General features: G+C 36.3%; 1 pseudogene; it reads left to right on the top strand.

Annotated features, from left to right (window-relative positions):
• Window positions 1–8,483: 8,483 nt before the first annotated feature.
• LOC105524943 lies at window positions 8,484–11,479 on the top strand (annotated as a pseudogene).
• Window positions 11,480–23,785: the final 12,306 nt, after the last annotated feature.

Raw genomic sequence — 23,785 nt, 5'->3', positions numbered from 1 at the left:
AAAAAAAAAAGTTTGCTTTCTCTACACTTTTGTTTTAACCATTTCTTCTGGATTTTTACAAATAATCATAAACTCATGCCTGTAATCCCAGCACTTTAAGAGGCCAAGACAGGAAGATCACTTGAGGCCAAGAGTTCAAGACCAGCCTGGTTAACATGGTGAGACTCCATCTTAAAAACAAAACAAAATAAGCATAGAGAACCTGTAAACTGTGTGGTAAACATGGCAGAGTCACAAAAGACAAGGAAAGAACACCACTGGGAGAGGAGCTAGCTGCCCATTAGGTACACCTGTTTTGAATCCATTACTAAGAAATAAACATTATGTTAAAGCAGTATACATCCGGGGATTTGGGTCTGTTGGTTACAACAGCTGCCATTATTCTGATTTGGTCATTAAAATATTTTTATGCTCCAAACCCTTTATAACTGCTTTAGTGGATGCTTATCACTAAGGGAATTCTATCCACTCACTTTTCATAGTACTCCACACAGTGTTCTTTGTTAGATCTGTTATTTGCTTAAGAGTGATAACTGTGTGGAATTGTTTCAAATTTCTGTTTTTACCAAAGGTAAACAAAGTCTTCTTCATTTCAACTAAAAATAATAGACTTCATGACAGTTACCAGGAACTCCACTTGACATCAGGCAAAATGAGCCTTGATCCCCACATTCATTCATGCATGCTTCATTCTATAAATAGAAATTGAGAATCTCTTGTATGCCAGGTATCCTAATAGGCTCCGAACTCAAAAATAAAACATGGTCAGGTGTGGTGGCTCATGCTTGTAATCCCAGTGCTTTTGAGACCACGATGGGAGAATCAGTTGAACCCAGGAGTTCAAGACCAGCCTGAGCAACATAGTGAGACCTGTCTCTACAATCAATCAATCAATCAATGTCGCTGGAAATGATAGTGTCCATCTGTAGTCCCAGATACTTGGGAGGTTGAGTGAGAGGATGGCTTGAACCCAGAAAGTCGAAGTTGCAGTGAACTATGATCACTCCACTGCAGTCTATCCTAGGTGACAGAGCAAGACTTGGTCTAAAAAAAATTATTAAAATTAATTAAAAAATAAGACATGGTCCTTCTCTCAAAGATCCTAAAACCTTGTATTTAAAGATACCAATTATAATAGAGAGTTCTGGGGAACCAGCACTATGAGTTGTCTAGTCAAAATGACTGAGTGTTAATTTTGGCTCCCTGATGTATTCACAGAGTGATTTTAGTAAAGTCATATGTCTTTTCTGTGCCTTTTTGTTCAATATGTAAAAGGGAGATAATGTCCCTTTTACATTTTGTGAGGACTGACTGAGATTTTTGTAGAGTTCTTAGAATAGTTCTTAGTAACTTGCTACATATCAATAAATGTTAGCTTATTATTAAATGTTGGGACCAATATATATGCAGGACCAGATCATACAGGGTAGTGCACATCAAACATTGGGGTTTATATGAGTTACCTGGAAATCTTATCAAAGTTCAAATTTTTACTTAGTATGTCTATAGTAGGACCTGAGATTCTACATTTCTAACAAGCCCCAGGTAGTGCTAAAGCTTCTGGTCTTAAGAGCACATTTTGTGTAGCAAAGACAGTGCTGCCCAATAAGGCTTTGTATGGAGGTAAAATATTCATACCTGCTCTTCTAATATGGCATCTTCTAACCACATGTGGTAGCTGAAATGTGGCTAGTGCAACAGAGGAACTAGTTTTTTTAAAAAATGTGTTTAATGTTAATAAACATAAATTTAATAGGACACATGAGGCTAGTAGCTACTTATATTCAACCTCACAGTTCTAGACCAGTAGCTTTTAAGACTGGTCACAAGCTCAAGCAAGGATTAGTAACCCAGAATAATACTGAAGATTGGATTACATGATCATCAACATAATGAAAATATCTCTAGAAGTTTGAAATTGGATTGAAGACTACGATTATAACTATTGTTCTTTAGAGGTTCCATTTATACTAGTTTTGCTTTAATAATGGACAAGGTTAAAATTGGCTATATTCTATGTCAAACTATATCAGTTCAGCTCAAGCTAATTGAAAACCCAAGTTAATGTGGCTTGAACATCACTCATCTCAAATAACAAGCATTTTAGAGGCAGACGAGTGATGATGCTTGGTCCAGCTGCTCAGCGACCAGGTACTATGTTTTCTTCTCCAACATTCCTAGCCTGTTAACTTTTGTCTTCAACCTTGTAAGATTCATGGCCCAAGAGCACTGAATATGCTTGTGATGTCCATATTCAAGAGATGGTTGAGAGGGCCAATCAACCTGCATGTGTACTCTTTTATCATACTACAAATATCTTACTGGTCTTGGAAGGTTGAAAAATAAATATTTAGCTGGGTACATCGCCATCCCAAACAAAACCAAAATTTTGGTGGCAAGTTAGAAGATAAAATAGATAATGGTTAGGTAGCCAACAATGTCTGACACACAAACCTAATTATCATTTACATGTGAAGAGAAAGAAATACATTTTTTCCAATAAGCAAAACATCAGTAAGATATATCATTCACATTCAACATGAATTTAAAAGATAAACTCATGAATAATAAAATTATGGCACAAAAGAATTGGCAGTGAGCACTGACTCCATTTGAATGCTAAATAGATATAAATAAATGAAATTATTATGGTTATTACATTGAATAAAAATGCTAAATTTTGTGAAAAGCCACATGATATCAAATGATAATTACTATTAATATAATGGGGATAAAATTACAACCAATTCATATCAGAATATTGGTAGAGTGATAGGCAGGAGAAATGTAACTTGCTATTCTGTTATGGTGAGAAATGCAGTTTATGTGTTTAAGTAATTATTTTAAAGGAATAAAGGCAAATACAAATAGAATTTAAACACATTATGTACATTCAAGATTACTGCAGGGATTGAGGGGTCTAATTTCAGAGATCAAGAAAAGGAATCAGATTTTTTAAAAATAGGACAAAAAGAAATCAAGGAAGCATTTAGCAAAATGTTTGAAATAAAATTATAATATGCCAAGTACATCTGTTATAACAATAAATATAACAGGAAAATAGCCATTGGAAAAAAACTCAGTTGAATTTTAAAATGAAAACTCTATTGTATGTTATGTGAAATAATCATATCACACAGAAAATTATTTAAATATGTAGACAATAAAAGAATAAGCAGAGAAATGCCTAGCAAACCTACACATAAAATAAGAAGTAATGTTAGTAAAATAATAATAATATATAATATATGCTATAATGAAATATTAACTAGGATAAAGCTATTTTATAATTCTGAGATGACTTTGCAAATATTACAGTAATACTGAAGATTTATGTGTCCTTTAGCATCACACTGAAATATAGATGAAAAACTACTAGAAATACAAGGAACTGTCCTTGCATCCCAGGGATAAACCCCACTTGATCATGGTGGATAATCCTGTTAATGCATTGAATTTAGTTTGCTAGTATTTTGTTGAGAATATTTGCATCTATATTGAACAAGGATATGGCCCTGTAATTTTCTTTTCTTGTGATGTCCTTATGTGGCTTTGGTATGAGGGCAATGCTGGCCTTATAAAAAAAAAAGTTTGAAAATATTCTCTCCTCTTTGATCTTTCATGAAAGTGATTGAGGAAGATTGATATTAGTTATTCTTTAAATGTTTTGTAGAAGTCAGCAATGAAGCCATCACATCCTAGGCTTTTCTTTAATGTGACACATTCTATTAATATTACTAATTCAATCTCCTTACTTGTTGTTGGTCTGTTCAGATTTTCCTATGTCTTCATAATTCTGGGTAGGGCATATTTATCTAGGCAAACAAGAAAGAACCAAAGGTCAAGGAGTTCTACTTCCCAAAGCCAGTAACCTTTCTTATCCCCTAGAATGAATCATTGTTTGAAGAATTTAAATTAGAATGCCTTTACTAAGTAACCTAGTAATCAGAACCATATTTGGCATGGAAAAAGAGCACAGGCCAGAACTCTGTTCTGCTTTTGTGATTCTGTATGAGCTATATCCAGCATTTTTATCATAGTTACAATCATCAGTAATTTGTTTCTGCTATTACTAATAACAGCAGAAAAATCAGTGATTGAGAAGTCACAGCTCGAGGGATAGGAGGATTCTTTTCCTGATGATTTTCTTCCTCTGTCACGGAAAGAAGGATACAGAGAGATTCTGAAATAAATGGTGCTTTAAACATGATAAAGCTCTTTTTAAGTGTAGTAAAATATTATCTCACACAGGTGTCTCCATGGAGGTCTAATGAGTTCCATGAGAACAAAGAGAGTGTGCTTCATTCATCTTTGCCGTCCTCTTAATAACTAGTATTGAAAACCTACTATGGGCCAGTGTTCTGATAGGTATTCAGCTAAAAAGATGAATAAGATAGTACCAAGTCTTCCATTGCTCCAAGTGTGAAAATCCAAAAATCCATCCAAATATGCCAGGACAATTTTTTACAATGGGAGTAGAGCCAAAACTCTATGAAACATTGAAAAAATATTTCACTGTATAATCTTCTACACTAGAATTTAGCCAGAATGAAGACCCAAAATGATAAAACCATTCTCTTCCTTCCTCTTATTGCAAAGAGATGTGTAACAGTATTAGATTTGGTGAGATTTTCTTTTTGTTTGTATAGGTTAGAGAGGATTTATAGACTTGTGAATGTCACGTAAGATTTCATAAAGCCATTCTCAGTTATTCTGTGCTTCAAAATAGAGCATATAGTCATCACAAACTTAAGTAAATACCAAATTGTTGTTTCAGGGAAGATTTATTACTCTAGTTCATTGTAGCTGTTATTGTGCCTTGTGATGCGTAACAGAGAAGTCTGCAGCCCAGTCCTCAGCAGACCATAATTGTTGCCTGTGCGCCCACATGGGACATTAACAATAAGAAATAGCTCTATCCTTCATAACACCTGCTATCATCTAATGATGAACATGCTGAAGCAAAATTTTCCTTTACCAATATAGCTTTATGAATTTTCATTGTTTTCAATTTTAATAAAGGATGTTTTTTTCACTGACTTTGAGCAAAATTTGTTCAATACTTTGGAATCTCTTGAATTGATCTTACAAATGAATTGCAGCAAACAACATGCATGCTAATTGATAATGTTGAGAAAATGACAATCAAAATGATTAAGTGAAAAAATGAAATTGTTTCATGTTTTTCTGATTAACATTTGACATATGTCAGTTGAGATATCTGATACATGTCAACAAAACAATCATTACACTCCTCTTAGCAAAGTAATGCCACAAAGTACATCAAGCCATTATAATTCTGCCAAAGTACTCAGTGTGATTTCTAAATATAGAACACTCTATACAGCACTTGCTATTCAAATCACTATGTAGCTTCCTTTGGTTCTGTATACAGAGGTCAACACATGGTGGAACAAAGAAACCCAGTTTCTAATTCCAAGCTTCCATTTACCCCCTGGGAAAATCTATTTAGAACACGCAGGTAGACTTTCCCCAAACTACGGCCCTAGCACATGCCCCACCGATTTCATTTTTATCCTTGGGAAAGCCACATTATCCATCTTTGTGATATTGCCTGTATTAGTAACTGGAGTTCATAACTATTGTCAGTGCTGTGTATTTGTAAGGTAATTTGTTTGTTGCTGTGTGTAGGCAAGTTCAGCTCGTTGGGATGAATAGGCTGCAAAGCTGTGTTCTATGGACAAGTATTTCTATTAACGTACATTTTCCAGTAATCAAATATGAAAGAATTTAGACTATTTATTTGTATTCATGTTCCCAAACAGACTTGATGTTTGTAAGTGATATGGGGGTTAATCACAATGTAGGAGAAAAACCATCAAGTCTAATGTCAGAAGTTTGAATTCAGCCTCAATTCCACCAATTAGTTCCGTGAACTTTCATGAACCGTTAAGCAGTTTGGGCCTCATTTTCTTTATATATAGTAACTAAGTAATACTCTTAACCTTCTTATCTCATTATTACATATTGGATCTTTTAACTGTAATATGGTATTTGCAATTTCAGGTATTATTATTACCATCGTTGCTTTCGTTGGTAATAGCAGTAGAAATGATTAATGGCAGAACACTAGTATTGAATGTTTTGTTTTGTCCAAATAAGACTATGCCATTAAAAAAGCTCAGCCTAGTTCTGGACAGAATATAATACTGAGGTTAATTAGATTTTAATATCAATGTTTCACAATCTTTGTAGGTCTTACCTATAGAATTAAGAGTCCAACCAGCTTGAAATTAAGCTTTTCAGCCTGAAAGAAATGATTATTACTCAAACTAAGGATTTATTTTTTATCAGGAGTGAGTGTTCTACATTAGCTGCTGGATCTTTTCTCACCTAGGCTGAGAGATTACTGACAGTGCTGTGAAACAGGTGGAGGAAGTGAAATGAGGGAGTAAAGTGGGTGCCCTTGGATGTGCTTTGAATCAAATGTTCCTCAAAGTCTTTTAAAAAGCAGAGAGGAACTGGTTTGCAGCTTGAGTTCTCTGCAGAACAAACTCCAAGTTGGAGTTTACTGAAAGATGTTTATCAAAGTGTCCTTTGGATCAATATCTGTAGAACAGAGAGAAGAAAGCAACATTGGATAGAGCATGACATTGAGTTGTGATGCAGGCCTAATGAACTTAGGTTAAAAAAAAAAACTTATTATAAAAGAACACAGATGAGTTTGGAAGCTAATCCTATTAAGGTTTTAATACTGACTGCTTTTGCAGTTTCCCCTCTTGCGGCTAATTGGGTACTAGTTAATGATGTGAATTCTGCACTAAAGCCACCTTTCTTTGGCCACCTCCTAGCTGTGTTATTTAGTGAAGCCTAGCTTGCTTCTCTGGACTTCAATTTTCTCATGTGTAGAATAAAAGTAACCACCTGCACACATAGAGTGTGCCTTAGAGACCCCACAGAGAAGCTCTGGATCTAGAATGACCCTTCAGAGTGACAAGGATGTGAGCAGAAATGGCCCAGCCTCTGTATGCAAGGAGTGGTCTGTCATTTAGAAGTGGACTGCCCTGGGAAAGGGTCTGACTTTTATTAAAGCAGTTGGCAGCATCCAAGGCAATCCCTGGAGGTGCTGGCAACTGAAGGCTCTCCACCAATGCACACCCATAGCAAGGGCAGCAGGTGTCTTCCTGAGAGGGAGTCTAGGCACAATGTAGGGTCCACAACAAGCCCCTCTGAGCTGAAAACTTTCATGGCTGGAGAGAAGACAAAGGAGAACTCAAGGAATGGGAAAAAAGAAAATGAATGCTTATTTAGTATTTGTTAATGTTCCACACACTGGACTAGGCACTCTCTTGGTTGTCCCATTTAATTCTTAAAACTCTCTATGTGTGCAGGTTACTTTTATTCTACAAATGGGAAAATTGAAGTACAGAAAGCAAGTTAGTCTTCACTAAATCACACAGCTGAGAAGATGGCCAAAGAAAGGTGGCTTTAGTGCAGAATTCACATCATTAACTAGTACCCAATCCTGCCACAAGAGGGGAGACTGCAAAAGCAGTCAATATTCAAATCTTAATAGGATTAACTTCCAGACTCAACTGTGTTCTTCTACAGTATAACCTAATGCCCAATTTGATCTATTTGACTTGAAGATTATCATTGGCTATTGAACAAATGTTTAGTGGCCATCCAGCTGAACATGCATTCTAGGGTAGCTTTAGTGTTCTGTTTTTTTTGTTTTTGTTTTTGTTTTTGTTGTCTGTCTGTTTACAGTGCAGATAATTTCTAAAAATGTTAAAACACTTATCAGAAAAATGTTATACTGTTTTACAAATAAGGATAAATGCCTTGGTTTTTTTGAGTAATTCAAGCAAAATCTAATGAAAAAATGATGGAGAAGAGAGTTGATTCAAGTACTCGCAGCCCAAAAGCCAATTAACATTGTTATCCTTATATTATTCACTGTTTAATACAGCAGAACATTTTTATATTTCTGAGTGAAGTTATGTTTTGTGAAATGAAAAAGATTCTTATCAGTTAAATCAAATGAGTTCCAAATTGCAAGCTGCTGATATTATGGCTTTCATAATGTGTCTTCAATAACACAAGGAAATAAGAGAGGCTAGTATTTCCATGTGAAAATTGCAGTAATGTTCAGCAACTCGTAATAATTAACTCTCTCAAAAGCTGGTGCAATGCCACATAAATTATTTCAAAACTACACTTTCTTTTTTCATGTATTTTATTTAAACTTATCATTTATCATATTAATAAAGTATTTTCACTGAACCTGTTCTTTAAAACACTAAAACAAAAGTTATTAACCCAAATCATCCAAATGATAGATTTTAAAACATGTCCTTAAAACAAACAAAAATAAATAAAAATAAAAGCACCTCTTCAAGATTTTAATAAGGAAAAAAAAGAATGTCCTCAACATTGTTACATCAATTCTACAAACTTAGGACAAAACCAGCACATTATCTAGGTAATAAAATGTAGCCTCTTTATAGTAACATGCACTGATGTACAAAACACATGTATTTCAAGGTAAGTCAACTCTGATTAATGTAACTGAACTTGAAATTCAAAAATAAGGTCTCTATACCTAGCTATGCCACTTACTAGTTGTATGACCTGACTGGACAAGATATCTCTCTAAACTCTAGGTTTTTTTTTTTTTTTTTAATGAGAATATAAAATAGCTATTCTATTTTAGAATAGAATGTGTTGGTAGGATAAATTTAGACAATATATGTAAAATACACTTTATAAACATTCAACATTAAATCCTAATACCTGTGTGAGATACTAGGATTCGTTTCCATCCATGGTTCCTAGTTCATAACTTCCATAATCATTGTCACAGTCTTGGTTCTAATGTTGGAGAATTTTAGGCCTCAGAAGCAAGCCTCAGGAAATGAAAGCTTTCTCTCTGAACTTCTGTCCTCCTTTCACCCACCTGAGATAGGACTGTAATCCAATTATAGGTCATAAAACCCTCATCCTAGAGAGGGTCCTGCTCCCTGCTCTGGAGGAAGGAATGCTGCACAGAGAGATCAAGAAGAATCTGAATGGACAAGGCTTACTGAGTTTAGACCACATCCTTTTTGTCCAGTCACATTTTGACATAGCTGTCCATGCTTTAATCACAGACAACCAATGAAATCTCCACAAAAGGCCCAAAGGATGGAGTTCCAGGAGCTTCTGGAGAGCTGAACACATTGAGAATGACAGGAAGCTGAAAAACTCTTTCACATGCCAGGAGGTTGGTGCACCCCAACTCTACAGGGACAGAAGCTGCTGCACTTAGAAATCCTCTCAGACCTCACCCCATGTATCTCTTCATCTGGCTATTTATTTGTATCCTTTAAAATATGCTTGCTAATAAGCCGATAAATATGTTTCCCTGAGTTCTGTGAGCTGCTCTAGCAAATAAACTCAAAGAGAGGATCATGGGAGCACCAACTTGAAGCCAATTGGTCAGAAGTCCCAGAGGCCTGGAACTGTGACTTCAGGGAAGGAAAGGATGATCTCATGGTATTGAGTATTAACCTGTGGGATCTGACACTATCTCGCGGTAGATAATGTTGGTACTGAATAGGAGGACAACCAGCTGGTGTCCACTGCTTGGTGTATGGTTAAAAACCCTTCACTTTTGATCAGAGAAGTCTTCTTCTGTGTTGATTATTATTATGGCAGTGTGAGAGCAGAAGACAAACCCACTTAAGAGAGTGCTTCTCAAAGCACTGTGTATACAGTAAACTGTGGTCCAATGGGAAAATACAAATTAATATAGCCAATAACAGTGTATGAGAAGCTCTTTCTCCCAAAACTCTTGCCAACACAGTACATAGCCAAAAATCGTCCCTTTTTTATTTGATAGAAGTATGACATATTTTGTTTTAATTCATGTTTCTATAATTTTGAGTGAAATTGGGCAACTTTATATACCTTTAAAATATCTTTCTGTTATGAACTGCCTGCTCTTCACCTTTGCTGGATTGATGTATTTTACATATTAATTTATAAGAGCTCTTTAAAAATTAAGGACATCAACATATTTAATATGTCTGACAAATATTTTAGCCATTTTCTTCTCTTTTCATTTGACATTATTTTTCTCATGTAGTTATTTTATGTTTTATGGAGTCAAGCTTTCTTTATGACATCAAGCTTTCACTATCACTTAGAAACAATTTATCTTATTCTGTTTTTACAAAATATGTTCTACATTTTTATCTGGTACTTTTATTGTTCCCATCTTTAAACTTATTGACAATATCAAGGATTGGCAAAGATTTTAAGAAACTAGCTTGCTCATGTATTTCTGGTGGATTTATAAAATGATACATCAACTTAGTAACACAGTCTGACAGTGCCTTATAAAGTGAAACGCATACTTTCTAAGTGATCTAAAATTCCACTCGTGGTCATTTACCTAAGATAAATGAAAGCCTATGTTCACAAAAAGACTTATGCATGGATGTTCGTAGCAGTTTTATTCATAATAGCCAAATCCTGGAAACAACCCAAATATCTATCAACTAGAGAATAGGCTTTTCTGTGCTACCCAGAGAGAAGTCCATATGGCGTTGTTCTAGATTCCTGTCATAACTTAAAGGTAAACTTTTACAGTATACAGAGCCCTTGATATCCTGCAAATGGAGGAGGAGGATGTCCTTAAGTTCCTTGCAGCAGGAACCCATTTAGGTGGCACCAACCTTGACTTCCAAATGAAACAGTACATTTATAAAAAGAAATGTGATAGCGTCTACATCATAAATTTGAAGAGGCCCTGGGGGAAGTTTCTGTTGGCAGCTTCTGCCATTGTTACCATTGAAAACCCTGCTGATGTCTGTGTGATATTCTCCAGGAATACTGGCCAGAGGGCCATGCTGAAGTTTGCTGCTGTCACTGGAGCCACTCCAATTGCTGGCTGCTTCACTCTTGGAATCTTCACTAACCAGATCCAGGCACCCTTCCAGGAGCCGCAGCATCTTTTGGGGACTGATCCCAGGGCTGACCACTGCCTCTCACAGGGGCATCTTATGTTAACTTACATACCATTGCTCCGTGTAACACAGATTCTCCTCTGTGCTATGTGGAGATTGCCATCCCATGCAAAAAGGGAGTTCACTCAGTGGGTTTGATTTGGTGGATGCTGGCCCGGGAACTTCTGCACATGTGTGGTACCATTTCCTGTGAACACCTGTGGGAGGAGATGCCTGATCTCTTCTTCTGCAGAGATGCTGAAGAGACTGAAAAAGAAGAGCAGGCTGCTGCTGAGAAGACTGTGACCAAGGAGGAATTTCAGGGTGAATAGACTTCTCCATCTCCTGAGTTCACCACTACTCAACCTGAAGTTGCAGACTGGTATGAAGGCATGCAGGTGTCCACTGTGCCTATTCAGCAGTTTCCTTCTGAAGCCTGGAGAGCTCAGCCTGCCACAGAAGACTGATGTGCAGCTCCCACTGCTCGGGCCACTGAATAGGTAGGAGCAACTACTGAATGGTCTTAAGCTGTTCTTGCACCGGTTCTTAAGTAACATGGAAATAAACATTAATTTCTAAAAAAATAAAAAATAAAAAAAATAAAAAATAAACCAATGGATATGAAAACTGTGATACATTCACACCATGGAATTAGCAGTAAAAAGGAACAAAACACTGTTACATGCAAGAACATGGGTGAACCTCAAAACATGAGAGAAAAAAGACACAAAGGAGTACCTCCTGTATAGTTCCACTTATATGAAATCCTAGGATGGGTAAAAAGTAATATACAGTGGTAAAAATCTGACTTCTGTTGACAGCCAAGATAAAGTAAGCTCTCTACAGCCTTTCTCTCTCACCAATGGCCACCAAAAACTCTAGAGAGAATGCAGAAAACAGCTACTTAAAGACCAAAATAAGCCCAATGGTAAGGGAGTATAATCTCGAAAACCAACTGGTACCATGGGGAATTTCCTGAATTCTTGTTTCCTCTTTTACCTTGTGGCTATGATGTGAGGGTAGGTGGAGTCCTAGAACTGTGCAGCCAGCGTACAGAGTAAAACTGGAGAGCAGTACCTCGCATGAGACCAAGATAAACAGCACGGCCGACATCTAAACATAAAGTACACTTGGCCCTTGAATAATACTGGTTTGAATTGTGCTGGTCCACTAATATGTGACTTTTTTTAATAAAAATATTGAAATTTGTTTTCAAGATTTGCAATAATTTGAGAAAACTCACAGACAAACCATGTAGCCCAGAAATTAAAAAAAAAAAATAGTGTAAAAGTTAGGTATGCTATCAATGCATAAAATATATGTAGGTACTAGCCTATTTTATTTACTATAAAATAAACACAACTCCATGATAAAAAGTTAAAATGTATCAAATTTTACACAAACACAGGCCATATATGGCACTGCTTTTGAGAGAAATGTGAACATAAGCATGCAGTATTCAATTATAACTGGATAAAATTATAGCACATGCCATACTACTGTAATAATGTTATAGCTACCTCCTATTGCTATGGCAGTGAGCTCTAGCGTTGTGAGTATCCACTTAAAATGTTGTGCGATGCTAGTCATCTCCACGTGGGCAGTTTGTCTCTCCAAGAAATTGTGCCTCACACTAAAAAGTGACCTCTTGTGGTTCTTGTGTATTTTTCATGTTTAGTGCAATACTGTAAACCTTGAATAACACCATGGGTCCCATACAAAGTGTCACTAGTGATGCTAAAAGTGCTCCCAAGAAGCAAAGTTGTAATATTACAAGAAAAAGCTGAATTGCTTGATATGTACCATAGATTGAGGTCAACAGCTGCAGTTGTCTACCATTTCGAGGTAAGTGAATCCAGTGTAAGAACTATTGTTAAAAAAATAATAATACATTTAATTTTTTAAAAAGGAAGCTTGTGAAACCCTCACTGCAGCTACACCAGCAGGTTTGAAAACCTAGCACTTTTTGTGAAATACATTTTATCTCATATTGAAAATATAGCTTTTAAGTGGGTATAGGATTGCTATAAGGCATACCTATAAACTCTAATAGGATTCGAGAGAAAGTGAAGTCGTTATATGACAACTTAAAGCAAAAAGAAGGTGAAGGATCTAAAACTGAAGAATTGAATGCCAGTGAAGGGTGGTTTGATAATTTTAGAAAGAGGTTTGGCTTTTAAAATGTCAAAAGGAGAAGAAGCTTCCAACGACCAAGAGGCAGCAGGGAGTTTCCAGATGCCATTAAGGAAATCATTGAGGAGAAAGGATATCTGCCTGAGCAGGTTTTCAATGGAGGTGAAAGATAATGCTCTATTCTACGGGGGGAAAAATGCCACAATGGACATTTATTAGCAAGGAAGAGAAGTGAGCACCAGCACTTCAGGCAGGAAAGGACAGGCTAACTCTACTTTTTGTGCAAATGCAGTCAGGTTCATAATCAGGATTGTCCTTATCTATAAAGCCACGAACCTCCAAGCCTTGAAGGGAGAAAATAAACACTGGGCAACAGGAACACTTCTTCTGGATGGGTTCCATCGATGCTTTGTCCCTGAAGTCAGGAAGTGCCTTGCCAGTAGGGGACTGACTTTTAAGTTCTTATTTGGCAAAAATACCAATAAATTGACAACGAACAATGCCCCTGGACACCCAGAGTGTCATGAGTTCAACACCAAAGACGTCAATTCTACTTTCCCCCAAACACAACGTATCTAATTCAGCCTCTAGATCAGGAGGTCATAAGGATCTTTAAGGTTCATTACACACAGTATTTTATGGAAATGATTGTCAATGCTATGGAACAGAATCCTGACAGAATATCATAAAAATTGTGAAGAATTACACTAGTCAAGATGCCATCATCTTTATGGAAAAAGCTGCAAAAGCCCATTAAGCCCAGAACAATAAATTCCTCCTGGAGAAAACTGTGTCCAGATGTTGTACATTACTTCATAGGATGTACAACAGAGCCAATCAAAGAAATCATGTAAGAGACCGTGGATGTGGGAAAAATGATGGTGGGCAGAGAGGCAACAAAGGGTTGTCATATATGAATCTTGGAGCTAATAGATAACCATACCAGAGGAATTAACAGAATATGATTTGGTGAAGATGAGCACTTCAGAACCAGTGCCAGAGGATGAGGAAGAAGACATAGAAGAAACAGTGCCAGAAAACAAATTGATATCAGATCATCTGGAAGATAGGTTTGAATTATTCAGCACTGCTTTTTATTTATTATGTGATATGGGCCATTCTGTGACATGGATGCTGAAAATAAGGCAAATGGTGGAAGAAGAATTGGTATCATATGTAAATATTTTTAGAGAAATTTTGAAAAAGTGAAAAAGTCAATTAGAAATTATAGTGTAGTTCCATAAAATTATATGGAGGATGCCTGCCTCTCTTGCCTCCCCTTCTACCTCCCCCAGTTCTTTGGCCTCTGCCACCCCTGATACAGCAAGACCAACTCCTTCTCTTCCTCATCCTCCTCCTCAACCTACTCAACACCAAGATGATGGGAACAAAGACCTTTACGATGACCAACTTCCATTTAATGAATAGCATATTTTCTCTTTCTTATGATATTCTTAATGGCATTGTCTTTTCTCCAGCTTACTTTATTGTAAGAATACAAAATATGTGCTAGTCAACTGTTTATGTTATTAAGGCTTCTGGTCAACTGAAGGCTATTGACAGTTAAGGGTTGGGGGAATCAAACGTTATACACAGATCTTTGATGTATGGGGGTTGGTGTCAATAAACCCATCATTGTTCAACTGTACTAATTTTAAAATACATCTCAAGATATAATCTGTATGACCTTGAGCAAGACAAAAATTTGAGATCTAATGAGCAAACTCATTCAAAATCAATGGAATGATTCATAAAGAAAAAGATTAATAAATTGGACTTCATCACAATTAAAAACTTCTGCTCTTTGAAAAGTTTTAAGAACTTTTAAACTATATTAATTTTTAAGCCAGATTGGAAGAAAATATTTCTGAATTAAGTAGGTAGTAAAGGACATGTGTTCAGAATATGTAAGTAACTCCCATAATTAATAATAAGAAAACTTAAAACCCAATTAAAAACTGGGAACAATTTGAGCAGACATGTTACAAAGAAAATGCAGGAATGGCTAATATACACATGAAAAGAGGTTTAACATCATTTGTCATTAAGGAAATGCAGCTCAAAAACACAATGAGGTATCACTGCATACCTCTTACAATGGAAATAAAAACACCAAACGATACCAAATTCTAGTGATGATGCACAGCTACTGGTGCTCTCATACATTGCTGATGGGAATGCAAAATACTACAGTCACTTTTGAAAATAGTTTTACGGTCTTATAAATTAAATACATCCTTACTATATGACTCAGCAATCCTACTCCCAGATATTGGTCCAAGAGCAAAAAAAAAACAAACAAACAAACAAAAAAAACACCAGGAAAACTATAGGTAAATGTTTATAGTAGCTTTACAGCATAATTGTCACAAACTTCAGTCCAAAAGTTCTTTAGCTACCAGATTGATAAAAAGATGATACATTCATATAATAGAATATTACTCAGCCACATAAAAGACTACATTATTTATAACTCACAACATGGATGAATGTTAAATATATTACATTCAATCAGAGTCCGGACTCATAAGGTTACATACTGTGTAATTCTATCTACATCACATTTTGCAACAGCCAAAACTATAGCAATAAATAAGAGATCACTGGTTATCAGGAGTTAGCAATGGGGAAAGTGACTACAAAGGGCAACCTGAAGGAATTGGGAAGATAATAAAATTTGTTGATTGTGATATTGGGTGAATATGGGCTTACATGAGTCTGCATTAATCACAGCTCATTGAACAATACGCCACAAAGTAATTATTTTGGCATAGATGAATAAGCTAGTTCTCCAAGTTAATTTCTTCCCCTCTGACTATCAAATCTCAAAAAGAACAAAGGGTCTGGGCATGGTGGCTCATGCCTGTAATCCCAAGACTTTGAAAGGCTGAGGCAGGTGGATCACTTGAGGTCAGGAGTTCGAGACCAGCCTGGCCAATATGGCGAAAGCCTATTCCTACTAAAAATACAAAAAAAATTAGCCGGGCATGGTGGCACACTCCTATAATCCCAGCTACTTAGGAGGCTGAAGCAGGAGAATCAATTGAGCCCAGGAGGCAGAGGTTGAAGTGAGCTGAGATCGTGCAACTGCACTCCAGTCTGGGCAACAGAGTGAGACCCTGTCTCAAAAAAAAAAAAAAAATCATAAATAATTACGTGTAAATTCTTCAAAAATAAAGTTAGAAAAAAATTATTTTTCATACTGTATACTACAGCTTTAAGCAATGCTTGTATTTCTTTTTAATGAGACGAGGTCTCACTCTGTCACCTAGGTTGATAACAGCTCACTATAACCTCGAACTCTGGGGCTCAAGCAATCCTCCCACCTCAGCTCCCAAAGTGCTGGAATTACAGGTATGAGCCACTGTGTCCACGTACAGAATGCATTTTTTTTACCCGTATATGTCTTTTTATGTTTTCAATTTTGGAACAAAACGTTATTTAAACGTGTCAACTTGACTGAGCTAAGGGATGCTCAGATAGCTGGGAGAACACTTCTGGGGTGTGTCTGTGAGGGTGTTTCTGGAAGAGACTAGCATTTGAATCAGTAGACTGTCAAAAAGATCACTTTCACTCTACTGGCATCATTGAATCTCTTGAGGTTCCAAATAGAACAAAAAGCAGGAGGAAGGGCAAGTTTGCTCTACCTTCTTGAGCTGGGACATTCATCTTCTCCTACCCTTTGACATGGGAGCTCCTTATTCTTAGGCCTTCAGACTCCAGTAGTGCATCCCTCCCACTCTTGTTCTCAGGCCTTCTCCCTTGGACTTGGAGTTACACCAATAGGATATGAATCTATTTATATATCACACACACACACACACACACACACACACACACATAACCTGAATAGATATATTCTATTAGTTTGGTTTCCCTGGAGAACCCTAACTAATATAAAATAGTCTCAGGGCTCAAAGCAAATAAATCATTATGAAATAGAGAAATGAATAGTAACATATAAAATTGTACATATCTGTATATGAATCACATTAAAAAGTTCTTGTTAATTTTTTAGATTGGTGTATTAAGAGCAGGGGGAATAGTCACTGAAGAACATAAGGTTGATATAGCTTGTATATTTCTCCCCAGCCAAATATGTTGAATTCTAATCCCACTGTTGAAGCTGGGACCTAGCGGGACATGACTGAATTATGGGGGTAGATTTCTCGTGAATGGTTAAGCACCATCCCCTCTGTGCTCTTCTCATGATAGTGAGTGAATTCTCGTGAGATCTGGTAATTTAAGTGTGCAGTGCTCCCCCTTTGCTCCGACTCTGCCTTGTGAGACACCTGTGCTCCCTTCACTTTCCACCATGTTAGAAGCTTCCTTAGGCCTCCCCAGAAGCAGAGGCCATTATGCTTCGTGTACAGCCTGCAGAACCATAAGCCAATTAAGCCTCTTTTCTTATAAATTAGCTAGTCTCAGGTATTTCTTTACAGCAATGCAAGAACAACCTAATACATATGCTGAGTTTTTGAATATGTATTGTGTTATGTATATAAATATGTACCATTTAATATAATTATGTTTTTGTATATGTAGTAAAATTATCTCATAATTTTATGTATCTATAGATAATATATACTAAAATTTTCAATATTTTACATGACAGTATGCTTGAACATTATATAGGCACTGTGTCTACATATATATTTTGCTTTTCTTTTGATCACTCTGCCCTACTTGAAGTGTTTCCTATTGTCACATTCATGATTTTTTTTAATCCAGAAGTATTGAGTTTCATTTTAACTGATGACCATGAAATATTTGTCACACACTATGATTTTTTTCTGATGGATGTTTTGGTTTTTGTCACGTAATGCATGACTCTGTCATAAAAGCTGGTTTTAATTCTTTGTGACCAAACCCACACATTTAAATATCTTTAAATCATGGAGTCACAGCAATTTCTAAATTCTGTTTTGATTAAAACTCATCTGATTCCATATGTTGAATTTATAATCATTGTTCATTTCTAAATTAACTTTGTGACACAGATACTCCAATACTTATTTTCTATTCAATAGTCACTCCTCAAAGATTATCAGTCATTTCTATAATGTTGCCAATTTTTAAATTTGCATAATCATATTATTATAAATGGTAAGAATCTGGCTGCACAGGCAGCAGGGAATGTCTATCAGGTGTAGAGGAAGACATGTGCTTAAGTTTAATAAAATTAGTTTAAATAGTGTGAAGTGAGATCAAGTCAAGTCCCAAGACAAAATGTTAAGACTTCTTGGGCAATACTTCTTGACATTAAGAAAGTATCTTGGTTATGAATCAGAAGGGCCTGATATGACATGAGGAAGACAGATAACAAAGTCTACCCTGAGAACAGGGCATTACTATTTCTTAGATGTTCAGGGCTATCCAAAGCAAAATAGTAGGGTAATTTCTATGTTTCGTGTAGTCCCTGGCATATTACTACATTGTAGAAATATGAAAATGTTTTGTAGCAATCTAGTTTATGCATCCCAAGTAGATTATTTTAAATTTCTCTGTTTATAAAGGGATCTTAAAACTGACTTTATTTGCAAACATTTGTAAAAAATATAAAGCCAGATCTTCTTTTGTGTTGGAGAAAACTCCTGATTGTCTTTGAAAAGGTGACCCTACTTAATACACAGTGTTCCATTCAGTTCAAATAGGCTCTCAGAAAGGTAATTTGGGTCAGGAATTTTAAAAAAATGTCACATCATTTATTAGAACTCTTCTTTTTAGAAGAACTTACTGGCATGTCTTCTCATTCTTTGCTGTAGCTGAGGTTTAATATTTAGAATTTCAAGATATAACTATACCATATTATATATATGTACACATATATATATACACACACACATATAGCATCATACACTTTATATGTATGTAAACACACATATATAGCACACACACATACACATATATATAGCATCATACACTTTACAAAATATAAGTGTAAAGATTAGTTTTTCAATGCCTAAATCCCATGTAAAATATGTACTGCACTGAACACTCAAGGAATGAATTGTTGGGTAATTAAATTCTCAATTCTTTTATTTTTCATCCAGGACTCTTTCTCCCCATTTAGTTGGCAATTTCTAATATATTATGAACTAGGAAATTGGAAAGCAAAGCTTAATAAAATTTTTGATAAAATAAGAATAGTCTGTGAACACTGATCTAAAGGAACTAGTCTGTAAGTGAAACACACATGTATTTAAGACATTTGTTATCTGCTCAGAGGAATTTCAACACTATTTTCAGATTCCATGGATAGGCTCATTGTGGTTTTACCCTGCTAGAGGACAAACACAATTTGTGCTTGTATATTTGATTGTAACTATTGCTTAGCATTTTGTTGCACTTAAAGTCATTTTTTTCCAGTATATAAAAAAATTAACTTTGTGGTAATAGCTATGCTTCATTGTGTACCTGATTCTTACACTGTTCAGCTACAATTTAAGGAGTGACTACTATGCATAATCCTATTCTAACACTCACAATAATCCTGCAAAATAAAACTGTTTTCTTCTCTTAAAACATAAGAAAACTGAGGTTAAAATTATTGAGTAATTTTTCAAACAGGATACAACTAGGAAGTGGCATTGTTGAGATTCATGCTCTCTGCCCAATCCAAAATTCACAGATTTCTTAGCATTTAGCTCCATGCTGTCTGACTGTTTCTTCTGGATTTTGAGAGAATGCTGTAGTCTTTAATCAGTCTCCTTTTTGTCAGTATCTACTAACACAGAAACATCTCTAGGGAAATCTTTAGAGAGCCTATTCTCATTTTCCCTTCAAAGAAGAAAGAAGGGAGGATAGAACGTCCCCAGTGCCGGCCAAGGTTGCAGTCTGCATTCTGTGCTACCAGACCTGGAGTTGCACATTCTTGCTGAGACAACCTAGGAAGCTCAGAATAAGAGTGACAGACAAGTTGGTTGGATCACAAGGTTCAAATACCACAGATGCAAAGTCCTATTACTAGATTAGGCAACATAAACCATGAATCTGGTGGGTGGCTCAGGATCAAGAAAATGAAACCAATAAAGAGGTTAGATATGGGCAGATACGGTCAACACTGAGTAGGAGTGGGATTCGGGGTATTATTAGTGCAGTCACAGGCATCTGGAACTGGCAGTAAGATCCTAGAAGGAGGAGATCATGTCTCATTTTTTCATTGACTCCTCAGCACCCAAGAAAGTGTCTTTTTTGTTAGTTGCTGTATTTAAGGGTAATCATGGAATTGGGCTGGACTGCAAACATGTAGCAAAGGTCTGCTTAGCTTAAAATACCAGTGACAAAGGAGATGGAGAGAGTGCCAGGATAAGAACTAGAATTCCTGTGCAGGTGGTGGAGTCGGATGAGAGCACACGGCTAAGACATTTCCTTCCATTTTTATGCTGCCACCCTCGGAAAAGTCGGCAAGGACTCTGTCACAGTGACACTCGCAGTAACTTACATATCAATTCTTGGTAGCCTTGATCAGACATTTTAAATCCTCCCCATTTCATCATAGCCAGTTTCTCAATGTTGATTTTTTTTTTGTTTGCTTTTATTTAGTTTTGCTTGTTCTTGATGGACAAATACAGCAATTAGATGTCTAGAGGCTCTGCGAAGGTTTGCCTGGGCATGCAGGAGAAAGAACAAATGAAGAGCTTTTTTCTCACTGCAGTGTTGGTATCTTTGACTATCATTTTTATCTCTGCTAAGACTATCACAATTCTTTTTTATTTTCTCAGCTTAGCACTGGACTCTCAGGCCTTTTATGATATATGTAACTCAATGGGGTAGTAGGAAACAAATGCTCCTGCATGAAGAAGTCACTCAGTTTTGGTTCTAGTATTCTATTTTACCTGTAGTAATTTACTAGATTGTAGAATTATTAACAAACTTTTGAGAGCTAACAAGTATGATTCCCCAGATTCAGAATCCAACACTTCTTCACCGTAAACCAGTTCTTCACATAGGTCCTGGGTCAGTGTACTTTTGCAAGATGTTCAAGGTATAAGATGTCATTTTTGATAGCACATGTTGATAGTTAGCAATGGTAAAAAATAATTGTCTCCGTGAAAGCACAACTATTGTAATGTACATGTACCTTTTTCTGTCAACTATGAATTTGAAAGCAAAATTACACTGCTTTGCAAGTGTTGAAGCTCTTTACGTTGCACTTTAAATAAATGATATTTTATGGGAAGAAACTGAGTGTTTTCTTACTGTACTGAATGAGTTACCAGGGTGTTCCCTTGTCACTTATTATATCCCCTAAGATGCAGCGATGATATGAATCATCATCATTATAATTTTATTTTAATTAGTTTTTATAGGCTTAAAAATTAATTTCCCTTAATATGTATCTTTTTCTTTTAAAAATATAATTAGCTTTCTACATGAATTTGCTCATATCTTAAAATGCTAAGAATGCCTATAAATTAAGCAAAGTAAACTTTCTCCAGTCTGCCATACTAACCTGAAGACTTTATCTAAATTTACAAAGAAGAATGTTGTTTCCTTCCAAAATCAATCCCATCATTAGGGTGAAGAAAGAAAACCTGGAAAGGTTTTTTCTACAATTGTATAATTAGTACCAATCGGTACTAAAATAGTTGTGAGAAAACTGCTTCTCTTTGCTAGAGGAGGAAACAGATGTGAGATTTAAGAGGACAAAGGAAAAAGAGGTAGGTGCTCTGTGCGTTAGGTGTGATTGCTTCTGTATTAGATCTCTAATGCGTCATAACAAATTACTACAAACTCAGTGGCTTATAAAAATACTAACATATTATCTCACTGTTTCCCTGAGTCAAGAGTTTGGCACTTTAGCTGGGTCCTCTGTTCAGTGTCTCTCAAGACAAAGTCAATATGATAGCTGGCTTCACCTGCATTGAGAGACTTAACTAAGGAAAGATCCACTTCAAAGATTTCCCAAGTTGTTGGCAAAATTTGTTTCCTGTGGATGTATGACTGAGGGCCTGTTATCTTCCTGGCTTGCTGCCAGAGATTAGGATTACTCTCACCACCCACAGACCTCTATCAGGTCCTTGCCATGTGGCTCTCTAACATGGAAGATTGGCTCCTTTGAGGCAAGCAGGAGAGTTGCTCTCATGCTTTGAAACACTTCTTTCAGCAATGCCCCTGCTCTCTTTTAAAGGATCACTTGATTAGATTAGGCCCACCCAGGATAATCTCCCTTTTAATGAACCCAGAGTTAACTGATTTGGGACCTTAATTGCATCCAAAAAATCTCTTAGCCTTTGTCATAAAATGTGACCTAATCATGGGAATAAAATTCATTGTATTCAGAGTCCTGTCCTCACTCAGAGAGGGGATGATATAGTGAACACCAGGGAGCAGGAATCATGGGTGCCATCTCAGATCCAGCCCACCACAGCCTCTTCAATTTAATGCTTGTTCTAAAAAGAGCAGTATGCATTCTGCTGATTGATATCCTTGAAGCACATAAGATTTTCTTTCCTAGAAATCAGGGCTGCTACTTCAAAGTTGAAGTAAATGTGTGAGATAAAGGACAAATGAGAAATAGTACTCTGGAAACAAATTATCATTTTACTTCCAGTTGTATGGTGACCCTGGCTAACCCTCTAACTCCCCCAAAACATAATACCTAAAAATGCACAGCATTTAAAAATATCTCTAATGCATCAATGAGCTATCAATTTATAAGAAATACTCAAAGGCTTAAAGCTAAATGAAAACACACACCCATGGTGGTAAGCAAGGCATTGACATTGGTGTTTACTTGCAGATTGTTGAATCCAGAAACTGAATGTACTTGAGAGAAAGGAGACAATGCCCAGGAGCTTCAAAATGAAAAGTCAAATAGAAAACCCCTCACATCAAGCTAGAATCCTGCTGTATAAGAAGTTGTTTATTTTCTTTTGTTGGAGTTCTTCAGAGAAACAGAACCAACAGGATAAGAGAAGAAAGAGAACTAGAGAGGGGGAGCTTTATTTTAAGGAATTGGCTCATGTGATTGTAGAAGTTTGACAAGTCCAAAATCTGCAGGGTAGACTGGCAGGCTGGAGACCCAGGGAAGAGCAGCAATGTGAGTTCAAAGGCAGTCTACTGGCAGAATTTCTTCCTGCTTGGAAGAGGTTAGTCTTTATTAATACCTTCTACTGCTGTGAGGCCCACCCATATTATGAAATGTAATTTGCTTTATTAAAACTTCATTGATTTAAATGCTAATTTCATCTAAAAACACCTTCACAGAAACATCTAGAATAACTGACAAAATATCTGATTGATGTGGCCTAGCCAAACTGACACACAAAAAATTAACCATCATGTCCCTTCAGGTTTGTGTGAACTAGAATTAAACATGCCAACTTAAGGGAGACAAAAAAAAATTGTGTTAAATTCTGTCACAGAATAGAAAAAAGACAAAACATTTGAGTATAAGATAATTCATAGGCAGGTTTGTAGTCTGTATTAGTCCGTTCTCACATTGCTATAAAGAACTAGCTGAGGCTGGGTAATTTATAAAGAAAAGAGGTTTAATTGTCTCCTGGTTCTGCAGGAGGTATAGGAAGCATGGCTGGGGAGGTCTCAGCAAACTTACAATTATGGCTGAAGGTGAAGAAAAAGAAGCCACATATTACCTGGCCGGAGCAGCAGGAAGAGAGAATGAAGGGGAAGGTGCTACATACTTTTAAACAACCAGATCTCGTGAGAACTCACTCACTGTGATGAGAACAGCA

The sequence above is a fragment of the Colobus angolensis genome, unplaced genomic scaffold (assembly GCF_000951035.1).
Source record: "Colobus angolensis palliatus isolate OR3802 unplaced genomic scaffold, Cang.pa_1.0 Scaffold51, whole genome shotgun sequence".
Classification (NCBI taxonomy): Eukaryota; Metazoa; Chordata; class Mammalia; order Primates; family Cercopithecidae; genus Colobus; species Colobus angolensis.
This window is presented reverse-complemented; position numbering and strand designations above follow the sequence as displayed.